The sequence below is a fragment of the Hevea brasiliensis genome, chromosome 9 (genome assembly GCF_030052815.1).
Source record: "Hevea brasiliensis isolate MT/VB/25A 57/8 chromosome 9, ASM3005281v1, whole genome shotgun sequence".
Classification (NCBI taxonomy): domain Eukaryota; kingdom Viridiplantae; phylum Streptophyta; class Magnoliopsida; order Malpighiales; family Euphorbiaceae; genus Hevea; species Hevea brasiliensis.
In genome coordinates this window covers 54,454,107-54,464,834 of record NC_079501.1, presented here as the reverse complement: position 1 = coordinate 54,464,834, position 10,728 = coordinate 54,454,107, and the positions used below count along the sequence as shown (strand labels likewise).

Genomic DNA, 10,728 nt, shown 5'->3' with positions numbered 1-10,728 from the left:
TGGTTCTTATGTATGGAATCAATTTCAGATTTTATAGCTTCAATCTATTTTGAAGAGTCTATATCTGATATAGCTTCTTCATAGGTAAGAGAATCATCTCCATGATCTATTTCTTCATGAGTAAACAATTCTTGTTCATCTTCATAAAGAAAACTATATCTTTCTGGTGGGTGAGATATCCTGGTCAATCTGCGAGGAATTACTGTAGATGTTTTATCAATAGGTGTAGGTTAACTAGATGGATCTATTTCTATTTGATCTATTGGTTGGTCAGAATTCTCCAATTCTAACTCTATTTGCCTTCCTTTGCCACCTTCTTGAATAAATTGTTGTTCAAGAAATATGGCATCTCTGCTTACCACAACCTTTTGTGATGTAGGCAAATAAAAATAATATCCAAAACTTTCTTTTGGATATCCAACAAATCGACCTTTTTTTGATCTGGTTTCTAATTTATCATTGTTCAGCTTTTTAATATAAGCTAGACAACCCCAAATCTTAACATGCTTAAGACTCGATTTTCTTGCATGCCATATCTCATTAAGTGTGGAAGAGACTGATTTTGATGGAATTCTATTCAGAATATGCAAAGCTGATTCTAATGCAAATCTCCAAAAGAAGACTGGCATATCAGTATAGCTCATCACTGTGTGCCATATCTAATAGGGTACGATTTCTCCTTTCAGATACACCATTCAGTTGCGGCGTTCCTGAAGGAGTCAGTTGGGAGACAATGCCATGCTCTTTCATGTATTCATCAAATTCAGTACTTAAGTATTCACCTCCACAATCTGATCGAAGAGTTTTAATACTTTTTCCTGTTTGATTTTCTACTTCACATTTAAATTCTTTGAACTTTTTAAAGGATTCATGTTTGTATTTCATCAAATACAAATACCCAAACCTTGATTTATCATCAGTAAAGGTAATAAAGTAATGAAAACCGCCTCTAGCCATTCCTTAAATAGACCACATACGTCACTATGTATAAGTTCTAAAATATTTTCAGCTCTTAACCCTTGTCCAACAAAAGGTGATCTAGTCATTTTGCCTTCAAGGCAGGATTCACAAGTTGGAGTAGGTTCAGAACCCAATGAGGATAAAATCCCCATTTTCTCCAGCTTTGCAATCCTATCTTCTGCAACATGACCTAATCTTAAGTGCCAAATATATTTTGAACTTGAGTTAATTTTCATCATGGCATTACATTCATTTAGATTGCTTGCATTAGATTTTTATTTAACATTATTATCTAAATAATAAAGTCCATCATGCATATAACCCAAGCCAACATATTTATTTCCAAAATGAATATTGTAAACATCATTTTGTGAACTAAAATTCATAGCCATTTCTAGTCAAACTAAATATGGAAATGATGTTCTTAAAAGCATCAGGTACATGCAAAACATTATTTAAATATAAAACATGTCCATTCATATATAAAGATTTAGATCCTATGGCTAAAGCTTTAACAGTTGAGCCATTGCCAACCTGTAGTTTAATATCTCATGACTGCAAGCTGCTACTACTTATTAGTTTCTGCATATCAAAAGTAATGTGAGAATTAGCACCAATATCTAAAACCCAACCTGTAGATGAACTATGAGTATCATCAAAATCTAAATAACAAGACACAGACATACCTTTTAAAGATCTATCCTTCTTATCCTTCAGAGAAGCAAGACACTCTGGGCAGTTCCTTTTTCAATGCCCATCCTTCTGGCACTGGAAACACTTTCCCTTGCCTTTGTCAGCTTCGGTCTTGCCCTTCTGTTTGGCTATCTTCTTGGAAGGTCTAGAAATTTGAGGTTTCTTATTCTTATTGCCCTTTTTCTTTTTGGACTTTCTAGCAAAAGAAGAAAATGCAATCAAAACCACCTATTTTCCTTTATTGCCTGACATATTCTTTTGGGCAATAACCAGCATGTTAAGCAACCCAGCCAAAGTACACTCATGCTTTGTCATATGGAAATTTGTCACAAAATTCCCAAATGACTCAGGCAGGGACTAAAGGATCAGATCCGTCTGCAGTTGGAAATCCATGTGAAAATCAAGATGTTCTAACTGCTCAATAAGCCAAATCATCTTGTGGACATGATCTCCTGCATTCTGTCCCTCAGACATCCTCATGCAAAATAGCTGTTTAAATATCTCATACCTAGTATTCCTACTATGCTCACCATACAACTCTTATAAGTGACGGAGGATCTCACTTGCATTCTGCATATTTTTATGCTGCTTTTGTAACTCATTAGTCATAGAAGCAAGCATGTAACATTTGGCTCTCATATCATGCTCCTTCCACTTGTCCAAACTGTCTAGTTCCGCTTGAGTGGCCTCTGGAGGTAAGAGACCAAGAACCTTTGAGTCTAAAATATATCCAATATGTTCTAGGTTCATAACAAGTTTTAAATTTCTTAGCCAATCAAAAAGATTAGGTCCCGTCAACCTATTATGATCAAGTATGCTCGCAAGGATATTGAATGGTGGTGGTTGTTGTGTGCTCATTATTATCAGAAAAATTAACTACAGAAAATAACTAGATTAATTAGTAAATGTATTAAGTAATTAACCAAAATGATTATGTTTTTTAATCAAATTGGTCCCCCCACTAACTTGGTGAATCCTACACTTCCAAAATAGGAAACGGAAATCCTAGTTGGATAAATTTCTAGTGGGTGATTGAATTCTTATAGTCTTATTGATCATCCTCAGGCACATCCATTATTGGAATCACAATAAACTATAAATGAGCAACTCCTTGCCCATCACATCTCACGTGAGGTTCAATTATTTATTTAGCCCCTAATGCTCAAAATCTTAGGTACATCTATTATTGATTTATCTTGCATTAGTTAAGTTGATCCCATTGAGCCAGTAATCATGCAAATAATTTTAATGTCCTCAGGCACATCCATTATTGGCCACCAATTATTTACATATTTACATATTTATAACATCTTATGCTTAACAATTATTCTTAAGAAAATTTCTTAAATAAATGCATCACATGCAAGTATTTAAAATTTTTTAAAATAATTACCTCAATGGAGGGCCATGATATAATTACTTTAATTATATCATTTCCAACTTAATCATTTGTTTGGAAGATTCTGTGGTCGACTTAATTACTATTATGGTCTCACTTTGCACATTATCAAATTGACATGCATATATCACATACTTGCATACATTCATACACATCTTATGTATACATGGATAAACAAATAATATGGTATAATCATGGACTTTCTAAGGGATTCAATTCTGAGCCACGAAGAATTGAATTCCTAGGTATATTTCATTCGTTCATTTTATAAGAGTTGCTAAAGGAGTACATAATCAACCCTTGATCTTGATTTCCTTCCACTGGTCCTACCAATGCTCTTGACCTTCTTGTTCTTCTTGTAATCCAATTACATTGTAATCTTTGGCATACCAAGGCGAGTTTATAAGAATATGGACTTTAAAGTCCTCAAATAAATAAAATCACAACCTAAATTATTACAACATTTTATAATACATGCCACTAAAATAAAATTAATTATTTTACACCCCAAAGAAAAATAAAATAAATAAATCCAATCACATTGGTCTTTTATTGTCCATGATCATCCATTATGCATATTAAAATTTAACAATTAAATAAAATATACATACTAAAAAATTAAATTGAATATCACATATTCAACCAAAATTAAATTTGAATCTCATTCAAATAATTTTAAATTTAGAAATCTTTTTCCAAATTTAATACCTTGAAAACAATTTTCAAAAAATTAATTGTGTGATTAAAATTCCTAATTAAATAATTTAATTAGGTAAATTATGGGCCTTAAGATATACAACAATTGCATAAAGGGCCCAAAAACCAAATACACCCTTGGGGCATGTATCTTGCCCAAGCCGCCCCTCTTGAGCACCCAAACAGCTTCAAATCAATCCAAATTAGATCCAATCACACAATTAAGCCTCATAAATAATCTTAATGGCAAATATAGTGGCTCTGATACCAATTAAAAAGAGTGGAAGCGTGAATAAAGGGCATTAGAACCTTGAATTTTAAAAATTATTTCTAAGGTTACATGCACCATACTAAGTGTCTTATGTTCTTAATTAATTTCCAATGCCCAATTGTATACCAAAACACATTTTAGCATGCATTAAAATTTTATTTGCCATTAAAGATTGTGAATTAACACTTAATTCAATTAAACCCTAACTAAAAGACGGATTTTTAGGTACCAACCTCTTGATGCACAATTGATGCCTCTTAGGATGTTCTTAGGACCCTAAATATTATCCCTCTAGTTTGTCCATCATAAGCACACACCAAAGATATAATGGCAACCCCTAGATTGGCTTCTAAAGCCTTGTTAACTAATTTTGAGATGGGTTTTATACTTTGTGAAGGTTGTATGAATGTATTGGATGTTAGAAACACTTTCTAATAATTTTAATTCAAGAGGAAATCATAGTTTTTCTCTTGAATCAATTGAGAAATTGAAGAGGAGAGGAAGAGAGCATGTTGCCGTCCAACATAAGAGAAAAGAGAGAGGTAGGCTGATTTTTCTTTATATACTTAGGTCAAATCCTAACTCCCTTGCCACATGTCATCACAAGATTCCATCTTGTTATTATTTGATTTAATCTTATGAAGCCAAGTGTCAAGCTCCATTTAAATCATGATATGTAGTGTTCCATCATTGAAAGACAAGTGGCAAGTCACCATCTCATGGTGCCATGTGTTACCATGTGAAAAGACCAATTTGCCCTTACTTTTTAATTTGAGTTCTCAATCCAAAATTATAATTTCTCATCTTTAAATCAATTTATATCAAATATAAATTAATTAATTAATTAATCTCTATTAATTAATTTCTCATAATTAAATTCATATTTAATCAAATTAAATACAAATTTAATTTATACTATACATCCAATAACCTAGATTTGGTTTCAAGTCATACTAGGGACTTTGCAATCTTATTGCAAACCAAACCTCTTTAATTTATTAATTAAACTCTTTAATTAATCAATTAAATCATATTTTAAATGGTGATTAGCTTGTGTAGATGTGTGACTTATTAGGCTCATTATTTATTGGAAATGAGAAATGATATTAACTCTTAATATCATTAGAACTCTTTCTTAACATAAATGATTTCTCTAAATCATTTCAGGCATCTCATAGACCATGGTTAACACCTAGCATAGTATGCCATGGCCACCCAATCAGTAATAAGGAATACCTTAAATGAACCTTTAATCATATGTTACCATGTATTAGAATCTCTCCGTTACAAAATCCCAATTCGACCTGGAGTCATGGTTAATGTCAAACTCCATTTGCTATAAATATTATGTTCTCTTTTAATTCCAGTTCTTGATTAATTAGATTTTCTTGTTAAAAACTATTTTCTGAATAAATCTGTCTATCCTGGCCAGGAACTTGAAACATCAAGAATAATTAAATGAACATAGAATTTTATCCCTATTTACTTAGGGTAACAGATTCCATCTTGATCAACACCTATCTCTATATATAACTAGTAGGAGCCAACACATGCTCATATACCCATACACAGTACAAGTATGAAAGCAGTATTAAACTCAAACCACCTATGTACAAGATAACTGTGTTATCTCAGGTCTAAAGATTATATGCACTGATATGATATATGATAATGCATTAACAAGAGTAAACTCCATGTGCCTGTCATAAGCGTCACTGGTTCGGCCTACTTATCATGAAGTGCCTATTATGTTTGTTATGTGGCATGAGACTCATCACTCCATCTTATTTATATCTTATATAAATACCTTGGGAACAAACATGATTACAATCTTTCTGGATAAGTCATGTCCTTTGTGAAGTATCCTCGATTATGAACTAATTTATGATACTTTGTGCTAGAAATATTATCACTCGTATTCTTAACAACTTAAGAATAGAATTTTTAACAAAATATCAATGGACCTTTTCTATTACACATAAATATATTATGTAAATGGAAAAGTGAAATTACCTTTTATTAATAAGATATGTACAAGATACATACAAAATGATATGCTTTAGGACATACTATTAACAGTTAAGAACTACAGGCCCAAAATTCAATTGTTGGATTCCACCTCCATAAACCCAAATACCAAGCTTGAAGAAATTCCTAATTATACTCATCCATTTTGGTAAGACTCATAAGATCCAAATGAAGTAGGTCTTATAGAAATAGAAAGAGACAAGACTGCTTTCAGCACAACTAATGACAAGGCAAGAAGACCATGGTACAAGAATCTTAATAAAGAAATTGACTCAGATGACTCAAATTATGAGAATTTAATCTGAGACCCAGTATAAACTCTTTCTAACTCTAAAATAGTAATACTAAGCTGGTTCAAGGCATAGGATTTGACTTCTTGTGTCTGTTTGCAAGAATTATATGCCTCAAATACTATGTCATATGTCTATTTAATATGTACTAAAAGTTTGAGTGTACTTTCTTGCTTTGTTAAAGATTGTCTATACTTAAAGCTAGGGCTGAGCAAAATTCGGTTCAAACCGAAAAATCGAATCGAATCGAGTCAATTCGATTCAATCTGTTCGGTTTTAAAATTCAATCGGTTCGGTTCGGTTTTACATTATAAAAATTTCAGTTATTTCGATTTGGTTTGGTTTTGAAGAGAAAAAATTGGTTAAACCGAACCGAACCGAATTGAATAGTAATTTATATAGTCAAATCAAATTAACTCGAACCAAATCGATTTTTGAATTGATTTATTTTTATGGAAAATTTATGAATTATATTTAATTTTATATATATTAATTGTTTAATTTTATTAATTAATGGTTATTAGGTTCAAACCAAAGTTAAAATTAGACTAAATAACTTGAAAATCAAGTCTAAATTAAAAAATCAAATTGATCAATTTAAACCGAACCGAACCGAAATAGAGCGGTTCAGTTCGATTCGATTTTTCATCCATTTTTGTTAGGTTCAATTTCTAAAACTTACGATTCGATTTTTATAATTTAATTCGATTTAGTTCGGTTCGATTCGATTTGAACTGAATATTCACCCCTACTTAAACGCATTAGATGCCTCATCAAAAAACTGTCTATAGTAAGGGTTTGTACTGTAATGTCTTTAAGAGGTTGTAATGGATGCACTAGATCACATGAACTGTATTATTGTATTTTGTTTGTTTCCTTCTCCTCTTCTATAGAAGGAGAGCCTTTGTATGTAGTTTTCTTTATAATGAGAATAAGAAATAAGCTCTCCTATTAAATTTCCATAGCCTTCTCTTAAAAATAAAAAATACGTATATATATTATTCATATATTCTTCTATTAAGATATAAGTATTAATTAAAATTAAATAAAAAATTTATAAAACAATTACAAAAATATAAAATATAAAAATATATTATTAAAATAAAATAATAAATAATTTCGAAAAATAATATTTAATTAAATGCATCGAGAATCCAACCTCATTTGTCGTTTGACAGACTCACAGGAACGGCATTGAGCTTAAGGGAAAATGCAAAGAGAGCCGTAGCGAAATTCCCTATCACAGTTGCAAGGCACATCAACTTTCTCTCCAATCAAAGCAACCTTCGCTGTCTCTCTTTTTATTCTCCACCGCACAACAATACTAACTTACCCGCCTACCCACTTTATTTTACTGCACCTGCGCACCTAATCGCTTACCTTTCAACCGATCTCTCTTTCCTCGTTCACTCATTCAATTTTATTTACACGTGGCCTTCTCCTGATTATGCGTGGCCCAAAATTGACGTGAACGGAACTAAAAATTAAATTAAATTCCATTCAATTTGGACGAACCGAAATATAAAATCGCATCACGAGCGGCGATTGAAAACCGGTGTGATACGAAGTTACAACAAAAAAGAATTGTGGTGGCCGTCGGGATCCGGCGAGGCTCGTCGGATTTTGCCCATTTTAGTTCTAAGCTGTACAGTCTGCTCTCTTATCTGAGAGATATTGAGGGAACTGTCTACGTCTAAAGGGAAAAAAATGAAGGGAACATGCACTCTCGTAGCTTCCGTGCTCGCCGCGTCCACCGTGGCTTTATCCTCCTCCTCTACAGCAGATCGCGACGTCGCTTTTTATCCTTCATCCAATGAGGTATTTGTTTCCAGCCTTTATTTGATGCTTTAATTTGAAAAACGAGTTGTTTAACCTAAACCCTAATATGGTTGTGCTTTGGCGTGGAATATTGGGGAAAACTCACCTTCACATTAATTTCAAAAAATTTTATTTTTTGCTGTTAATTTCTGCTGCCTCTTCTTGCTAATCAATGCTTTATTTTGTTTATCTTCTCAGAAGTAGTGATTTTTATCATTGATTCATTCTATAAAAGAGGATTAATCTCAACAGATTTGATTTTAACTTGTTTTGATTAGGGCTCAACTTCTACAATGGGGAAACGTGTCTCACTGAATGCTTATGAAACTTCAGATAAGGGGAAATTCGCGCCAAGATTTGATGGGTTGAGGTTCATAGAGACTCTGGTCACGGCTCATAGATGACCTGACAAAGCTCATAATCTTTTTGTTTTCTTTGTTGTCATTTGTTGATGTTGAGGCAAAACCCCATTGGTTTATAAGATGTGATTAAAAGAGAGCTGTTGTTGCTTATTTTTCTTTTGAGTTTAGAAGAACTTGTGTTATTGATTTGTGTCATTTTCATAGATTTAGGTTTTTTTTTTTTTTCAAAATAGTTTTAGCATTTGCTATTGATATTTGGTGGTGTAACCGTAAACTCCAAAGCTTGGGCGTTACAGAATTTTCTTAAAATCCTCTTGGGTTTTGGAGTGGGATCTTACTTCGTCACTTTATTGAATTAGCTTAAACAGTTTGCTTAATTATTGAAAAGATATGGTTTATTTGCTGTTTCGTTTGATTGGAATGTATAATGAATTGGGTTTGGTATCCAACTGTATAATATGATTTGAAACTTTCAATTTTGACAGCCCAACTAGCTTAGCTTGTTGGTTCCTAAACTTGATGGGAAAGGTAATCGTCTGAGTCGGACTCAGACCTATTCAATTCTTTTGAATTACGTTTTGCCCGTCTCTCGAGTTCTAGTTAGGGGAAAAGGAAAATGTATTATTTGGTTATACCGAAATTTAAACTAAAGGATTAATTATTCTGTTAACTTTTTAATTAATTAATACTGATTAAATAAATAATTAATTAATTTTTATATTTAAAAATAAATTAATTTGTGTAATTTAATTGTGTAATTATTTAATTATTTAATTATTTTTTATATTTAAGTTATTTTATTTTTTTCATTATTTCTTTTTTATCATTTCTTTTCTTTCTTTTTTTTTCTCTAGTCTGATAAAAAATTTATAAACTATTTATATAAAAATGTTCAGTAGTTTTTCTAAATTTTTAAATAATTAAGAAAATTATTTTACCGTAGATAAAATATAAAAATAATATTTAAGAAACTACAAATTTAAAATAAATGTAAATTCAAATTGAGTTTGCATAATAAAATTTTTATTTTTATTAAAAAATTTATTTTTAAAATATTATATTTTTAAAAAAATATATTATTTTTATTAAAATAGAAGATTAAATAGTAATATTTTTTAAAATGCGGAGATTAACTAATAAATTTTTTTTTAATTTAGAAAGATTAAACAATAGTTTAAACAATATGAATAATAAAAAATTTGATGAATAGATTATATAGTTGAATGAAAGTAAAATATATTGATTAAATAATAGTATTTTTTAAAATATAGAGAGTTAATAATTAGTTTTATTAAAATATAAAAATTAAATAATAATTTTTTTAAACTAAATGGTTTTCAGTTTGATTTGATAATAAAAAATAAAATAATTAATTTTTTCTTTTTATAATTTTAATGAATTATGTATAATATTCTATAGTAATAATCAAATAAACAAGCTACAAATACTTTTTTTTTTTTCCTTGTCCAAAATGAGGTTAAGCTGCTCTAAAGAATTACAATAGTTATAATGAGCATATTCTGAGCAAATATAACAGAGTATCATTACATTTTCTATACTGAAATTGTAAAACATTACAATCATTAACTAGGATAGGTCAATAGATCATCAGGAATAGCACCTCCTTTAGCCATAGAATCTCCTTCAACAATAACAGAATTTAAGCTCTTATTCTTAGTCAGTAAAATTCCTTCTCTACATGCCAAAGATTCCAAAATCAAAGGATCAATTATAGTTGAGATACGTCTAGCATACTTGTGAAACCCTTCACCCGTCTACAGTATAGTAGAGCAAGATATGCCACACAGTGTACTGGAACACCCTATTTTAATTCAATCATTTTTATTCTTCCTAATTTATTTTTTTTTATAGTTATGGAGTACAATTTGTGAAATATAATTAATTTCAGTCATTTATTGAAATCATAAATTTATTTGAGGTGCTGCAAATTTTATAGAAAATCCGACAGAGTACTGGCTAAAAATGGAGAAAACAGTTTTTTGGAACTGTGAAAAACACTTCCAATATTTTCAATCAATCCCAAACTCCATTTCATCAACAAAATCTCAATATTTTTTTTAACAACATTTCTATTTCTTAATCATTCATCTCATATGATAATCATGTAAAAGTCATAAATAAATATTCACTTTTTCATTCATAAATACAATTTCCACTATTTACATTAATACCAAAATACATTACATAAGT

The 10,728-nt window shown here is 30.5% G+C and overlaps 1 long non-coding RNA gene across 1 annotated transcript; it reads left to right on the top strand.

Moving 5' to 3' along the window:
* Positions 1 to 7,850: 7,850 nt before the first annotated feature.
* On the top strand, positions 7,851 to 8,920 carry LOC110633375 (uncharacterized). The gene is made up of 2 exons (XR_009151390.1): positions 7,851 to 8,155; positions 8,434 to 8,920. It is a non-coding gene; the product is annotated as an uncharacterized LOC110633375 (long non-coding RNA).
* Positions 8,921 to 10,728: the final 1,808 nt, after the last annotated feature.